The sequence below is a fragment of the Camelus dromedarius genome, chromosome 33 (assembly GCF_036321535.1).
Source record: "Camelus dromedarius isolate mCamDro1 chromosome 33, mCamDro1.pat, whole genome shotgun sequence".
NCBI classification, from domain to species: Eukaryota; Metazoa; Chordata; class Mammalia; order Artiodactyla; family Camelidae; genus Camelus; species Camelus dromedarius.
The window spans coordinates 3,374,297-3,391,932 of record NC_087468.1 but is presented as its reverse complement, the minus strand read 5'-3'; the positions used below and the strand labels follow the sequence as shown (position 1 = coordinate 3,391,932).

Below are 17,636 nucleotides of genomic sequence, written 5' to 3'. Positions count from 1 at the left end.
TTTCTTTTAAAGCCATGTTTCCTTTGAGAAACAGAAAATGCAAATCTCTCCTCCCATTCCAACCCTTTAGATTTTGATACGTCCTCCAAGGAGTGACATAGCTCTTTGTGGAAAACTGATGTGATTGTGATTCCAGGTGGCACAGAAAAGTCTTCAGAGATTTACTGCAGGGAAAGGGCAGGAAAGGGGCAGTGTATCACACTTTCTAGTGTGAGCAATGGAGCAGGGGATTGGGTTTAAATACGTTGTCTGATGTGGCCTCTCTCTAATCTTGCACAACGTGATAAACCTCTCTCCCTCAGTTTCTTCATGTGACAAATTAGGGTGATAGTATTTTAGGGTTTTTGTGAAACATTATACACATAATCCATTTGTGTCTCGGTAGAAACAAGACCTGCTAGGGAGTCAGTGATTTCTTAAAAAAAAAAAAAAATCTTGTCCATAGCACTCTGTGTGTATTTTGAAGTTCCTAGAGGGTGAGTGTTGAAACTAAAGTCCATCGTGGGACAGGTGGCCCATGGTTCTCTGTGCCCCAGATTGCCCCCTCCTCCCCAGTCCTCTTCCCCTCAGTCCAGGATGAAGTTCCCTAGTAGATTTACACAGAGTTCTTGTGGAAATGGCTTTTCATTTTATTGTTTCACCAAGAAGGGTTGCCATCTTGATTTCTATGGTCAGGTTTTGGTGACCTGAAGGCTATTCAATTGGGGGTTTCTATTTAATAAAAAGAAAAAAATTACAAACACAAACTTAGACCTAGGGTGGTGACAGGGGCTCTTGGAAGTGGGGACCATTAGCTTTGTTAGCTTCAGGTGCAGTGGAATCTGGCCACGAGGACCCATCCTCGTGTTCTGAAGTTGGAGGGACCAGTGGGTTCAGTGGGTAATTTAACTGAGTGTATCTCATGGTCTAGGGATTGTCCTATTTGTGCTGTGTGTTCCTTATTTGAGACAGTGAGCTCATTTAAACTCAATAGCCTCTTTAAAAAATTAGACTTTTAATTTTGTGATGTAATGTAGATTCCCATGTAGTCATAAGAGATAATATGGAGAGGGCCTATGGACCCTTTGCCCAATTTTCCTTAATGGTTCAATCTTGCAAAATTCGGGGACAATTCATTACTGACTCATTAACCCTTTGAGGTTTGTGTTTTTGCCCTCATTTCTATTCATGATTAATCTGGGGCTTAGAGAAGCACACAGACCTGCACAGTTCACCCACATGGTTAATGTAGAGTCGGGTGGAACATGGGCTTGGGATTTCCAGGCAGTACCATTGTGATGGTCTGTAGCATGGGCAGCATTCACTTGCGTGTTTATTCATTCATTCAACAAATATTTATTGAGTAACCTCTGTGTGTCAGATGCTTTAATAGGGTTATCAGATTCTTCAGCAGTACTGAGAATCAGGTAATATTTTCTGTTTTTTAATCTGAGAAAATTAGCTCTGAGAGGTTATAACCCACCCCAAAGGAAATATAGCTCATAAAGGAGGGATAGTAAATTTGTACAGTCCCCACTTTTTATGCAGGTTGTAACCTAGGCATTTTACATTTGCAAACTTCCATAATCCAGATATATTCTTGTTAGGCAAGGATTTTTTTTTAATGGAAGTATAGTCAAGTTTACAATGTTGTGTCAATTGCAAGGCTTTTTTTTGAATTTTGAGTTAAAATTTTTTTTTTGAGGAGGGTAATTAGGTTTGTTTATTTGTTTCACTTTTTAAAATGAGGTACTGGGTATTAAACACAGGACCTCGTACTTGCTAAGCACGTGCTCTACCACTGAACTGTACCCTCCTCCCCAAAGCAAGTTATATTATCCATTATTCTGCAGCTTAGGAGTTCAAATAAATTGGAGTTGAAATCCAGATGTTTTGATCCCACTGTGGTTCTTTTCTTTATATTCTGCTTAAAGGGGTGTGGAAAGCAGTTCCTTTGTTCATTTCTTTATTCAGCAGTTTTGAGCACTGACTTTGCATCAGGGTCTGGCTAGGTGCTTGGAACAGAAAACAAGAAATGACCCTGGTCTGCATGGGCAGGAAGCCTGGACCAAAAGCTGGGTAATGTGATCCGACCTACGGTAGCCATGTGCAGACACTGAGAATAAACTGTACCCCCGGCTTTGCTTGGGCTTCCCTTACCTTCTGGCTGGTACACACCAGGTCACCACAACCCAGAGGGGCCCACAGCCCACAGCAGAGTATGTATCTCGATCTCCTCTCCCCTCTCAGCAGGGGCTGCAACATGAGCATCCCTCTCTACGTGCAGTGCGCTGAGAATGACCAGATTCTCCCCGTGGTGATCCAAGCCTTTGGGATCATCTCAGAGGAGAATTTCTTTTGCATCTATAAGCGAATCTCCTTGGTGAGCCAAATCAGCCTGTGCGGCTCCCAGTGGGCACTCTGTATCCACTACAGGCACCACTATGCGCCTGAGAATGGGTGGAGCGACTTCCAGACCCACAGCAATGTAGTGGGCCTTGTCACCATTGCCGACTGCCTCTCGGCTAAGGCCTTCGAGAAGCTCCACGTGCAGAGGAGCTGTATGGCACCACGCTCTATGACTCTCAGCTATTTGTCTTTGTGCTGCATGGGGAGGTAGCCGAGCAGACACGCACCGACATGGCTTTCAATCTACGAGGACTGCAGGCTGGTGGAGAAGAGGATCGAGGACTTCACTGAGTCACTCTTCATCATGCTCAAGTACAAGTGGCTGGATGGGACCCCGACAAGTCTGGGGACAAGATTCCACTCCTCTGCACCTTGTTTGAGAAAGAGGACTTCATGGGACTGGACACAGACAGCAGGTAAGTCTACCTGGAAGCCCGGCCTCCCTCGCTGTGTGCCAGATTGCTTCCCTACATCCAGGAAGGGATCAGCAAGGAAGAGGGCTGTCTTGTAGCCAAGGGTGGAGGGAGGTGCAGCCCGCCGGTTTACAGACATTTAAAAGTGAATCCGCCTTTGTTTCAGAGAGCTCCTTTTATGGTTATTGTGGACACTTTCTCCCGCTTTTCAGCCAGGACCCCTGGTGGGACCCCTGGAGTTGCTGTCCAATAGAGTAGCCACAGCCACTTATGCTAGGAACACTGGGGAGGAGGCTGGTCTGAGCTGACATGTGCTGTAGGTCAAATGCACATCAGACGCTGAGACATATAGTAAGGAATGTAATCTACCTTGTTACTTTCTATGTTGATTACAAGTCAAAATGATAGTATTTTACATACAGTAGAATAAGTAAGGTCTGTTCTTAAAATCAGTTTCTAGTATTTGTTTTTTGTTTGTTTGTTTATTTCTTTGTTTACTTTTTAAATGTGGCAAATGGGAAACTTTTTTACATGGATCTCATTTCATTAATGTCGGGCAGCCTTTCCTGGGACAGTCTCATCTCTTTGCTTATAGATAAGATGCTGAATCCCGAGATGCAGAACGAGGCTCTGGTTGAGCTGAGGGTGGAGCAGGTGTCTCCTGACTCCTAGGCCCAGCACCTGCACGGCTCAGGCCCTCTATTCATGCCCGACAGTCACCATGCCAGGTTAGGACATCAGAAACACCGCCAGGGACTTCCGAATGAACTATTTACACAGGAAAAGGCATGTCACGGAGTATGGGACAGAGCAGGGAAAGGTTCATCTTCACTTTGTCCCTGTGATTACGTCAAAGTCCTCACATTGCCTCGAAAGTGCAGACGAGCTCTTCTGGTCTGCCTAACCCCCATCTTCTGCTCTGTTTCCCCGTGTGTCCATCGTGCTGTCCCTCGGGCAGGAGAGGTTGAGATGCCTTTGCCGAGAGGTGGTCCCCCTTTGCTGGGGAGAGTGAGGGAAGCTGTGTCCCTCCCGGCCTACGGCCTCGGGCCTTGAGTCTGGAGAGCGCTCATGGCGGTCCCACAGGTGACTGTCGGAGGACCTGGCACGTGCTGCCGGGCCCGCTGTGGAGGCGGTGCTCTGTGATTCTTGAACTTACCTAAGATCAGATCCTACTTTCTGGTTGTTGGTCAGTTGGAGGAGAAGATTGCAGAGAATTGATAAAAAGAAAGTCCAGACCAGCCCTGTGAGTGAGAGGCACAGGGGACCCGAGTCCCACCTGCCTGTGGTGCCTGGCAAACTCTGGATGAATTTTCAGTTCCTTCCCGGACATTCCTCTATGGCTTAAGGAAGGGGCAAGGCATGTCGTGGCCATGATCTGTACTTGTCCTCACAAGGCCCTGTGATCTACATGTCCACACTCCCCTTCTGCTACTTGGAGGTGAGGTGGCAACTTTAGGAGCCTGCCACTGCCGAAGGCACAGCTGCCAGCACCGGGCCACTCCCAGACTGGCTCCGTTCACCTCACCTGTCACCTCCTGCTGAGCCCCCAGGCGTTAGTCCGGGTAGGTGCATCGGTGCAACGTAAGCAGGGACTGTCTTCTCCCCCTGCACAGACCAGTAGGTGAGCAGTGGAAGCCTGGAGCCCTGCCCCAGCCCCCTATCCAGTGCCTCCTCTTTTGTCATAGGAGGCACTGGTGACATGTTTGCTCAGCAACTGCTTGACTCTGAGTCTGTAGACCTACCAGAGAGTGCCAGCCTGTTTTTGCCTTTTGAAGTCTGTCCTTGGGATTTGGCAGAGTAGCTGGATGTGTGCTTAGCCCATAGTGTTTGACACTGTCATCATTGTTTACCCAGAACCTCGTGTATCAGTCACGGTTCTCGGCATCAAAATACAGCAGCGCATTAAACCTCCCTCCTGGTGGATCTGTCTGTTTTGGTACCATAAGATGGTACCATAAGATGCTCAGCCAGCATCTGAACGTCAGTGAGATAACTCGGCCAGTGAGCTCGGTTCAAGCACGTTCTTCTCCAGTCACTTTTACTCCATTGTTCCTTTTACTGTTCCTCAGTCATTAATTTATAAAACAATGCTTTGGTGCAGGAGCAGAGCCTAATTCTCTCCTGCTGCTCTTGGTGGGAGTGAGTAAAACTTTCCAGCCTGAAATGCAACCACATTTTGTAGCTCAAAAGCTATCTAGACGCATGTAGGTGGAATTTTGGTTTGGGGCTCTGACCACGTTGGTGTCCCCGGGCAGCGCCGATCCCCACAGGCCCCTGCCTTCCCTGGAGCAGGAGGTGAGGGTGGGTCTCACCTTCCCCACGTCCTTGTCCTCATCACACTCACGTAAAATTTTGTACAGGCTGTCAAACTCACTTTTGTTCTTGTTTCTTTCTAATTTTCGCTTGTTCCTCTTTTCCTTTTTCTTTTTTCCTTTTTCTCTTGTACCGCCCTGTGAGCATGTTGTTGCGTCTGAAAAGGTGGGCTGTTCACACCCTGCATTGGAAATAGCTAGATCGCCCTCTGTGCTGTCTCCATCGCTTTAAAAAGCAAAAACTTAACAGCTGCCTTGATCCATGTATTATCCTAGTCAACTTTTTATTTTCTAATTTTTTGGAATATTTGCTTTGTTAGCACATCACCCACTAGTGTTTGATACCTGTTAAAATCCTTGCTTTGAGGAACCTGTTCGGTCCTCCTCATATTTGGTGACAAATGCGCCCTTATTAAATTTGTTTTGAAGAAGTGAGATGCGAATTGATTTAGGCTGCTGCTGAGGGATTCTTTTCATGGAGTATTTAAACTTGGAAAGTCAAAGTCTGCAGCATCTTGCTCGATTCCTGCTTTTACACAAAAGTGCTCAGCACGCGGTTCCTGGCTGTCGCTTTGTGACGTGCGTGATGACGCTTACTGGCCGGCGGTCACTGGTGAGGAGGAAGTGGCCGGCTCGGGGGTGAGCAGCTGCAGGGGACACTCTTGGAGGAAGCAGTCACTTTTTTTTTTTTTTGCATTCAACTTCCCCCTGCCATTTACTTTAGTTTGCCTTCATAAAGGGACAGTACCAGGTCTATAATCCATGCCACTCTTTTTTTCCCTGTACGAGGCTGGTTTTTCTGAGTATCAGGACTACATGGCCTTCTCCAAAGAGGCTGGCTCACCTGGATCTGGTGGACAAACGAACCGCTAAAGGGGACTGTATGTTCTACTCTGCTTCATCCAGTTGGCATTCAGAGCCGGGTCTGTGGTTTGCCTCAGCAGCCGTTCAGGCCTCCCTGTACCGGCCTTTACTTTTAACCCACGTTTGCAGTAAATAGCTAACTCTGTGTCTGTTGCAGCTACGTCCACGACTGACAGCCATGTCATTAGTTTTCGATAGTGAGACCCCAACACCACAGTCAGCTGTGAAGGAAGATACTTTGGCCGAACTAGGACCTTGCATTCTCACCCCTACCATGGTTCATCTCCCCCGGGGGAAGGGTTGGGCCACCACCGTCATGCTGGCCATGAGGCCTTGTTTCTCCTTTCATGCTCTAGTCCAAATGTGGACACTTCATCCTTCACTGACTTGGTCTCACTTGAGACAGGCCAGACTTTCTGAAAGAGTCTATCACATTCTCGGGGGGAACAGAAAAGAAGTGTCATAAATAGAAGGAGTCTAGGCTGTCCGGGTTGGCAAATGTAGGCTGGGATCTGTGATGGGTGGGCTGTGCCCTGGACACAGGCCTTTCCTGTGGCTCCTGAGAGCCCAGGGGTCAGAGTGAGAACAGCCTTGCCTGGGTTCCTCCATCCTCATCTGCTCACTGGCAAGTGTGTCTGCTATTTAGGAGCTCCCCCAGACCTCGGGTCCTTCAAAGCTCAGACCACGGGAGAACCTTGAGTCCCTTCTCCTGGTCCTCCTGTGTGAGAATCCAGTGCCTTGTGAGGTGACCATCGGCAGGAGATGCCTCCTCCTCCAGGGAGCACCCTTCGGAGGACTGTAATTCACTGCACCTTGCTGTGAGCTTGTGGGGTTCCGGTCACGGTCTTTGCAGAACCAGACTTGAGATGGGCTTAGCGACAGAAATGACAAGACTGATTCCAGGGCAGGACTGGTGGGAGGGAACAGTGGAAATTGAATGTGACCTCAAACACCTAGGTGGGTGCTGGGGCTGTTACTAAAATGGGGAGTCTGGGAGGTACCTGCCAGGAATCGAATTCCAGAGTAAATGGTGGAAATGAGGCATTTTTAAGATGTCATTTGTCATCGAAGTTAGGACTTCAAAGAGGCACTTGGGTCTATGAGCCTGGGGCTCAGGTGAAGGCGCCGGACTAGAGATACACGTTGGGATTCGTCCTTAGCTGGTGTTCACAGCCTTACATGTGGGTTAGCTCTTCTCAAGAGGTGCAGACTGAAGCTGAGGGAGGGTAGGGCTTTGCCTCGGTTGGAGGAAAGCCCAGACAATGCAGCTTTGGTGTGTCAGTCAGCAGCATTTGGGATTTTCAGAGCAATGCCATTTATCCTTAAAGGGCCAGGTGGTGGGCAGGGCCAGCCAGGATGAAATCTAAAGGGAGGGTCATGGCCACGTGTGTGACTTGGGGCGATGCAGAGGCTGCAGGGTCCTGGAGGGGAGACTCCTTAGTAGCTGGAGTTGGAGTGGGGAGTGGGGAGAAGGTAGTCACACTTACCTGTCAGGGAGGGAGGGAGGCCTAGGGAGTCCCCACCCTACTGGACTCTTTCCCATGAACAGAAGGCAATCAGACAGAGGATCTGAGATGAAAAGGGATGGGTGCTGGGAGGGGAGCCAACCTGGAGAATGGTGCTTGGACAGTTCTGGAATAGTCTCCCTGCAAATAGAGTTAAAAAAAAGTCAGACTTTTAAGAACAGTGATAGTGACTGGGGAGGAGACAGTTCTTTTTCTGGCCTCCTAAGGGTAAGGCATGTATCCGGGGATACACAGAAGATAAGGGCAGTCTATTCTGGGGGCTTGATCCTTACCAGGGGGAACAGTGCAAGTTTAAAGGGGGAGAAGGGCAGCGGAGGGAAACTAGCCAGGCCCCGTGTCAGGTACCAGTCGGCAGCCCTAATTGCGTGTTCCATTCACATCTATCCCTCCCATGGGGGCGGTGGCAGCCCCCTTTTGCGGATTGGCAAGCCTTCTCAGAGGGGTTAAGTTATTGGTCCATTTAGTGACTAGTAAATGCTGTAGCAGGATTCAAGCAGGGCCTTGTCAGACTTCAAGGGCATGTTTTCTCTACTAATTCCGGTACCTCCCTGTTGTACCTGGAATGGTCAAGTAGGTCAGTTTTGGAGCCTTTCAGAAAAAGTGCGATTTAAGTGCCTCAGGACTGTTTCACAAAGCTCAGTGTTCTTTGATGGTTAGGAAGCAACGCAGTACTTTACGCCCCACAGAGGTTAGGTCTTACTCCTTTGACCATGACGTGGTTGCAAATGACGTACAGGTGCAAAACCAGACTTAGCAGCTTCTGAAGGGGAACTCTCCAGTTCTTCCTTGATCAGCTTTCTTCCGCGGGATGTAACTCTGCTGCAGCGTAAGCCTGAGGTTTCTGTATGGATTGAGGGTTTGATAACCAATGTTAACATAAAATGATCAGATGGAGAAAATCGACGTTGGCAATTTATTTTTGGGTTTCATTAGACAAGATGCACTATTGGTTAGTGGCCCATATAACGTATGAAATTGAGTACAGAACATTGCATTTCTTACTTTCTACATAGAACTGTGTTCCATTGTAAGGCTGTCTGCTTTGAAAATTCAGCTCAGCCACTAGGGCGCCTGTCAGTGTGTTGGTGTGATTGCATTTTCACAGTGCATGTAATCTGGGCCTCCTCAGCCCCAAACACTCCAGTGCAGAATCATGGGCTGTAGCAATCACTTAGTTATACAAACACTTCTGAAACTATATGATTCCAAAAAAAAAAAAAAAAAAAAAGAGAGAGAGAGAGATTGCCTTTATCAAATTTCCTTTGGAATTTAACTGCAAACTGTTGTCGAGCAGTTCTGGCTTGCTTTATATATGAATATATACATTTCTTTGTATGTAACTTGGTTTTTGGACTAGAACACCAAGCTCTTGCTTTCCATGAGCCACAAAAATCGTAGCCAAATGACACATGTATGAAACATTTTATTCTTTTTTTTCTGAGACAGAATCCTTGAATTTGGGACTTGGGCTGTGATTTTGCTTTTTGCTCTTCCCACCCCTCTTGTCATCTAACTCCTTTTTCCCATGTGGCCTCCAAGATGTCATGGTCTCAGAGGAGCGGGTGGACAAACACCACTTGGTCGCCAGGCAGTGCTGCTGTAGAGTGAGCCCAGCCAAGACCTAAAGGACATTATCAGAGAGGACTTCCTGGAAGAAATGGGCTCTACATTCAGTTCTGAGGACAGAGTAAGAGTCAGCCAGGAGAAGGAGTCAAGAATGTGGCTCAGGTGGCAGGTGCAGCCCGGGCAGAGGCCTGGAGGCTTGTGGGGTGGGGACTCATGGAGACTGCCCTCTGTGGTCCAGGGTGGATGGTGTCCCTGCTGGGGAGGACACTGGAGAGGTCCTGGGAGGAGGGTTTAGGAGGAGCTTGGGTTTTACTAGAACTGACACAGGAGGCAGTGAAGGGTGTCAGCAGGAAGTGACCCTCAGGAAAGGTACTTCTGGTTTTGCTTCTGATATTCTTCAGAAAGAAGGGCCGGGACGGGCGAGAGCAGGTATGTCTCTCCCTTTGAGACCCACCCCGTCATTCATTTATTCATAACATGCGCACTTCTGAGTTTCTAGTAGAGAGAGGGTGGACCCACATTAGTAAGTAAAATGTAATTGCTTCTTGGGAGCTTAGCAGTGTCAGAAGTTGACTTAACCTAGAAAGTTCTAGGAACAGAGGTACAAATTGCAGAGGTTGGAGGGAGGGAAGGCTTCCTTGAGAAACAGTCAAAATGAGCCTGGAGGCAAGTGGGAAGTAAGAGCAAGTCAGGGGGCCCCTGAGGTCACTGGGGACCTGGGTACTGAGGTGAGGCTGGGTGAGCACGGTCAGGGTCAAGGTCAGGGGTGGGGCTAGAACTCTACCAGGGAGCCTCTGAAGGGTTTGAAGTGGGGGTTGATGTGATCAAATTTGTGCTTTGGGAAGGCTGCCTTGGCTCTGTGTGTGTGTGTGTGTGTGTGTGTAGCGGGGAAGAGGGGGAGGTTGCCACAAACTGGCGGGGTCATTAGAAGACCATTCACAGGCTGGGAGGTTACCAGTGGGAGTGGGGCGTCGGGGCTGCCTGGGGACGGCAGGGGCATGTGGATGACGGATTTCCTTATGGGGAGGGCTTGTTAGTGGGGCCGCCCTTGCGGCACCTTGTGGCTGGAAGAAAACAGATGGAGGCCGCCAGGTGGACTTTCCTCTTCTCTCCTTCCCTGCCTTGGCTGATGATCTTAGCTCAGCCAACATTTGGAACAGAAGAGGTAAGTTCTAGGGTATCCCAGTACTTTGTTGCGCTAATTCGAGTGAGATCTGATAGGACATATGTTTGTTTTCAGATCTGCATGTTCACTTAGCTAGAAATGTCCCGTCTTTTGGATTTTTATAGGGGTTTTTATTCTTGATAAAGATTGCTTTCTTTGTGAAAGGAAATTTAATACAGCTGTTGTTTTTCTCAAAAAGAAATTATATCTTTTAAGAAATTTAATATTCAAAAGAATTGGAATATTTAAAAATGATAAAGTAACGTTTTGGTGTAGTTTCTTTGGTTTCTGAGTTAATGTGGAGTTAGAGCCTTTGCATTACTTAATAGCACATCCTTGTCTGTATTTAAAGAGCTGTTAGTGAGCGCCCCAGGCCCCACCTCTCAAAGTATCATTAAAGTTTGCTCTGAAATAGTGAGGTCATAAAGGTCTTGTTTGCAGAAGCCAAACAGTTGGTTTATAATATGCAGCATAGCTCCCTTTATAAAATAATAATAGGATCAACATTAAGAAAGTGGAAGATAATTGAATTTTTTTAGAGCTGAAACATAAACTTTCTTGTGCTAATGTTGCAACTGGAACTTTTGAAAAGAAAAATCCTTCTGTAATGTCATCTACGTGGAATACATATATGCGTTACACGTTTGAAAAGTAACTGCCCAGTGGTTTTTGAAGTCAGGAGCATTCCAGCGGAGATACTGGCAGTGACGTTTGCTGGTTTTCAATGGAAGAGCCTAAATTTGCCTTCTTAGCTTTTTTTTTTTTTTTTTTGTAGTGAGAGGGTTGAATAGTGCTTTGCCAGCATGATTTTGGGGGTAATTTGGGGGTAGATGTCATGCACCAGCAGTAAGATATTTCCACGCATTTTAATTCCTGGACATCAACAGGGCACATGTGGGGTTTGTGCCTGCAGGCTGGGATGCTGCAGGACTCCCTGATCCATCACCGTTATGTCCTGAAGCTGCTCCGGTCAGTGAATGATTTTCTGTGGCTTGGAGGTAAGGTGGTCTGATGCAGATGATCAGATGTGTAGTTAAAGTGCTATTACTTGAAATAAGAGAAACATAGAAACATGGCTCTAAAAATACAGGATGAGGGAGGAGAATTGTCTGAGCTGCTTGCAGTGGGGAGTCTTCTCAGGTGACTCCCTCACCGTGATCCCTTCCAATATCCGCCCCAGCCCTGCATGGTAGTCCTGCCGAAGCAAGCAAGCACTTTGTTCAGAAACGCAGTGAATTTCCTTGTGCCTCTGTTGGTTGGCTTTTCTTTTAAAGCACATCTTGCCCTTTGTTTAAATGCCATCCCTGCTAGTCACCTCTTAAACTCATTCTTCTGGACCTCGTCCATACATAGCTGCTGAATTGATGAACAGAATGTAGTATCTCCATGTAGTGGAACATTATTCAGACGTAAGAGTGAATAAAAAAGAAAAAAAATTAAAGGGAAGATGAAAAAGGCCTCCTGCTTTGGGAAGTCCACCCTGACTGCTCAACCCGCCCTTTTCCCTTTCAAACCCAATCCCTTATATTCCACTGTACTCTTTTTGATAGTACTTACCACCTTCTAAAAAACTTTAACGTTTTAAAAAAAAAAAAGAGTGAGAGAGATGCTTATGCCACTTCAACATGGACGAGCCTTGATAACAGCACGTTAAGTGAAAGGAACCAGACACAAACGGCCACATATTGTTGATTTCATTGATCTCAAATGCCCAGAATAGGCACATGCAGAGGCAGAGAGCAGGTGATGGTTGCAAGGGGCTGGGTGGAGGGCTGTTAAGGAGTGACTGTTAGTGACAGAGGGTTTCTTCTGGGGTGATGAAGTGTTCAGGAAATAGATGGTGGTTAGGGCTGCACAACCGTGAGTGTGCAGAAGACTGCTGAGCACTGTCTCTGGGAGTGCCTGATGTTGGGGCGGCTTTATTTTGTTCTCATCCTGCAATATGAAGAGTCATCTTGTGCTGAGGCCATTCTACTCCTGTGAGTGGTGAGGGTCAGAGACTTTGTAGAGTCATGTTTCTTTTTCCCCCTTGGTGAGTTTAGGCAAAAAAGGTTTAAGCCTGAGAAAGTGCTCCATCTGCAGAAATGTCTTTCAGTTTTGCATGATGTAAAAATCTTGAGAGCTTTCTAATCGTTGAGGACAGTCTGTGGGGGGAAACAGCCCGTGAAGCCTAGGTGAGACCTGGAAGAGCCGTGCATACCTCCATGACACGGGTGGGGATTTCACCCTCGTTCAGGCAGTGAAGGGCCCAGACCCGTGAGCGGAGTTGACAGTCATGAATACTTACGTGTATCTGCTGCTTCATTTTGGATGTTAATTTCAAGCTGAGTCAGTTTGTGGCAGCAGCCTCATCCTATATTAGGAATTTATAGTATCTGCTCTTTGTGAAGGCCAGACAGACTTGATTATTTAACAGTCTCTCTTGAATTGATATCTCAGATTCCTTTGTCAAAAGAAAAACAGCAGAAATACAGACATCCTTTAATAACAATGTGACCTGGAACGGGTTTAGTCTCTGTGCCTCAGTGGCCTTATCTGCGGGTGGAGAAGATGATAACAGTGCTTCCCTCAGATGGTGAGGGGGGAGTGAGAAGCACAAATGGAGGACTTAAACGAGATGCTCATGAATGACCGAATTTAGTGCTCTCAGCCTGGTGAGGCCTCAGGGGCAGAGATGTCAGTACACAGCAGTCCTAGCCGGAGCTCGATCCGCGTTGGCAGCTGTTACAATCAGTATCACCACTGTGGGTTATCAGGTAGTTTTAAGACTTGGTAATATGAATTCATGAATAATGTTAAAAGACTAGACATCTTAGATCCAGTTTACATAGTTCTCAAGATTTCCTCTGAGAAATGGAAGTTTTTTTCCCCATCTTAAATCTGAGTTGAGTCTCTAAAAGAATTCTGTATTCCTCCAAATTTTTGCTTTAATTCTCCATTTCTTAAAAAAAGTTTTTAAATGGAGTTATTGGGGACTGAACTGAGGGCCTCATGCATGCTAAGAACATACTCTCCCAAATGAGGTAAAATATCCCCCCTGATTTTTTTTAAACTTTACTTTCTTAGTAATCAGAATTTAGAGGCCTCTAATACTTTTTCTGGAGACTTGTCCATGAACTTGTAAATCTATAATTAATGGACAAAATTTGGTTTATTAAAAAAATCAATAGAATATTCTGCAATCCACTCCAAAAGGAAATGCTGTTTGACTTAAAGTGTTTCTCCTTTATGGTGACTTCTACTTTTTGGTCTAGCTTAATTTATTAACAGCCATCCTCATCATCATAATGACCAACTCGCTGAGTGGACACATACCTAAAGTCAAAATGCTTTCCTCATGTTTTACTTCATAGCAGGTGTTTGAGCGTAGGTATCAGTGTCTCCTTTTTTGCAGCTGAGGGATTGAGAGATGGGCCAGCTTGTCCCAAATCACACGCAGCTGGTGGTGGCTAGCTCGGTGCTGGAATCCAGGCTTCACAGGATGCATTCTCAATTGCTCCTCTAATCAGCATCCCATTGAGTGGTTCCCGAACTCCTGTGAGTCCATAAATGACCGATTTTAGCAATCTTAGCCTGATGAGGCCTTCAAAGGAGAGACACCAGTAAGAATGTGAGACAGAGTGGCATAAATTAAAATTGTACATTTTCACAAATGATTTATTCTCAGGTAATGACTTAAAATTAATATTTTTTTGTTTTAGTGCTCTGTAAGCACTAAAAACAAATCATTAAAAGTAATTATAGTGCAAAAGAGAAGTGGGCTTTGAACGTTCAACCGTTGCTAATGATGTTGCTTGTTTTTCTCTAGGGGCGCTTATTGACTGAAAAATTTACAAAGACTGAATTTGTTTTACGTAGTCTTAGTATGGAAGGAAAGATTGTCAGTGAGTATTGTAAGTAAAATCCTTACTCTTTCCTTTCCTGATGATGAATATGTTAGTTGTTTTCATGGCTTAAGGACATTTCGTCATTTGTGAAATTTGAGTAATATCGTTTACCTTGTCTGACTGTGAGAGTTAGACGCTTTGTATACAAAGCACCGTAGAGGTGCTTAATAAAAATGTACTGTCACAATGACTGATACTTTAGAAGTATCAACTCTGAATACTAAAAAGGGTAGCTTATTTCTGATGCATATTCATTATGTATATATATGATATTTATGAATATGGATTAAAGTAACAAGGATTCAGTTTTCTTTACTTCTAGGGCAGTATGAAGTTTTAATGAAATCTGTATCATTCTAGTGAGACAGGGACTAGTTAAATTGCCTTAAGCAGAGGACCTTGAAAATTATTTACACAGAATGTGTATTGTTACAACTCAGAATTCCTGTTGTCCTGTAACCATCCACTCAGACATTTAAATTCCTGGTATTCTGACCAGAACCATTAAGTTTAGAAAAATCCACATTGATCATTTTCAGGGAATAAGCTTCTCTGTTTTGTGATTAAATAAAATTTTGATTTTTTTTCTGCACTCTTAACAGGTTTTAAAATATCAAAATTTTGATTTCACATGTCACTTTTTTAATAGACAGAATAAAACTCATGCTGTTTTAATATGTAAATAAATGCTTTTGTATTTCAACAAACTTGTATGATTTCCTGGCTCTTTGAGAAGTATTTTGCAAGATACTTAGATTACCTACTGTTGGAAAAGTACAGACGTGACTTTTATGAATATAGGTCTAGTACGGATCTGTTGGTTTTTGCTACAGTGCAAGACATGAGGCCTAGGAGAGCTTTGCTGCTGATTGCCAGGAGGACAGATCCAAAGTCTCAGTCTCCCCTCCTGTAAAATGAAGTGGCTGGACTTGATTCTTTCCTCTTCTAAGATGAGTTTCCATGAGCCTATGTCTTTTGTTTATATTCAGGAGTATTAGCAATATCAGATTAAATACTGAATTAAATACCCTTCCCCCGAAGCAAAGTGCAGTATGTGCTACATAAGCTTTTAGTTATCTGATTCTCATTTCTGATCCTACAGGCAATTTTTGTGTTGCATCTTTCCCGGCAACCTGGAAGGTCTTTTTAGCCATAGGAGGCGCTGTTGCACCTTCTTACACTCTTAATTTTCCTGTTTGTAAAAGAAGGCTTAAACAACGTTATTTTATTTTGATTACTTTGCTTAATGCTTCAGAATAGCACAATGTCCATTGTGCCTGTCTACCTGGAAATATTATTCTGCTTATATCTTAGTTTTATTCTGTCATCTCGCTGTGAACATTTCAGACTTGCTGTGCAAACAATGGCAAAATCGGAGTTTTCTTCCAGTGTTAGAAACCAGTGAGCCGGGATTTTATAAAAGAGCTAGAAGCGGCCTCTGGAGCAACTTAAAGCTAAAAAGTGTGTTGAGTTCCCTGAGTATTGACCCACCGCTGTGTGTTAATCGGTGGGAGATGATTAGGTACATATACGAAGGGGTGTAGTTTTTTGACTTGGGTTTGCGTGCACATGCTGCCACTGAACCACGTGAGCCTGAGTCAGTTCATTCTGAGTTTTTCCCTCGTCTGTGAGATGGGGATGCTCGTATCTGCTTTGTAGAATTGTGATAATTAGAAATTATGTAAAGTGTTTACCACAGTGGGTATGTCAAGAGGGCTCTTAAACTTTAGCTGCTGTTTTATGTGAAGCCATCATTTGATGGTCTTTGGCAATTACTAAGAAACAGGTAAATAAGAAAAGCTGGTTTTATGATGAAAGATATTTGAGGAGGTTCTATAATTTCTATACCCATAGTTTAGCATCAGCAGAGTCAGAACTGTTACATAGTCGCCCTGAACCAACGTTAAGCCACAGAATTTTTTGTTACATCATATATGTTGGGGCCTAAGGGGATCCAATACTTATACACATGTTGTCTCCAGCAGCCAACTGAGAGATGACACAAAAGAGTAGGCAGGCGATAAATGTCTTCTTTGTTACTGATGAAGCCACATTCTCCATGAACTTCAGGGCTGTGGGTAAATGAGTGTCATGATACTGTGTCCCAGAAGTAGAGACTTACCCTGTCCCAGGTATCTCTGGGCCACAGTGAGCCTTCCCTTGAGAGGATCAGCCCAATAATGCACAGGGCTGTTCTGCCATGGAGCTGAGCATCCCAGGTGCTTCCCAAGGGTGGCCAACACTGGAGGGAAAGGAAGGGTTTCACATGCCCTGCTTGTCTCCCCGGAATCACACCTCACTCTGTTAGTGTGATGAGGGCTAGCTGTGGGCCAGCGGTCAGGGGTGTGAAGGGAGAAGCACTCTCCATGGCCCAGAGGAGTGGGGAGGAGGCATCCTCTCCTTCAGTTTAAACAGGTGGTGGGATGGAACAGAAGGGTGGACCCCAAAAGTTTATAAAAGGAGAAATAAGGATTTCCTTTGGGACTTAGTCTAGCCAGGAAACACAGAAGATGATTAGAAAGGAGACTTGTAAACCACTGTAATATTAAGTTGACATTTGTTGAGCACCAAAAATGTGCTACATTCATTTCTGAGCATTTTACAGAAATGAATCCTTCAATCTTCTCAACAAGCGAGTAAGAAAGGTTTGATTGTTATCCCAGTTTTACAGTGTGGAATTTGAGGCACACAGAGGATAAGTTGGCCAAGGTCACAAAATTAGTTAGTGGCAGAGGTAGTATTTTAACCCTGGCTGTCTGGTTTTGAGGCTTCTAGAATGGGCTTTTGGTGTTTATATGTATCTGCATCCTTGGATTTCTAAACGTCTGTGCATCAGTTAGCCCAGAAAGGACAGAGAAAGGAGAGTCACACAGGTGCTCACAGTCATGTCTCGGCCACTGTCCATGAAGAGTGCACCATGATTAGCGTTGTTTTCCAGGCAGTAGATCTGTTGGTATAACAGAAATTTAGTCCATTGAATTTATCTAGAAACCCTTCCTGCTCTGCTTCTATCCACGCTTGCTATGTGACTGCCTGCCCGTGATTGGGCCATTGAGGAGATGTACTGATGGTTGAACTCTGATATTGCAGTCTGGTTCATAGTTTCATGTCTTCTGTTACATTAATAAGTTAAATTTCTGGTTTTCTTGCATCAGTGTGTCATGAGTTTGGTTAATGTGAAACCAGTCCATGGGAGCCCAGGGGTGCTGATAGTATAATGTCTGAGCAAGTTGTGGCACTTCTACCCGTGCAGAACTGGCCAGAGGATGTCTGCCTTCCTCACTGATTTCCCCCAACAGCAGGGTCCTCGCCCACCCCCGCATGTGAGGCTGGGAGCTCTCTGAGTAGGCCAGTCAGCGGCAAAGTCCACCAATCAGAAAATGATGAAGTACCTGGAAGTGGTTTTAATAGAAGAAAAGGGCTTCCAGGTAGTCCGATGGGCTGTTCGAGTCCATTTGGTGAAGAGCTGTCCACTGTCTGTGGTTGAGCTGATTCTTTGCTGTTGAAAAGTCTGG

At 45.3% G+C, this 17,636-nt stretch overlaps 1 long non-coding RNA gene across 1 annotated transcript; it reads left to right on the top strand.

The window, feature by feature from the left end:
• The first annotated feature begins 2,284 nt into the window (after positions 1–2,284).
• Positions 2,285–14,111, top strand: LOC135319874 (uncharacterized). Its single transcript, XR_010378868.1, has 3 exons — positions 2,285–2,804; positions 11,148–11,232; positions 14,043–14,111. It is a non-coding gene; the product is annotated as an uncharacterized LOC135319874 (long non-coding RNA).
• Positions 14,112–17,636: the final 3,525 nt, after the last annotated feature.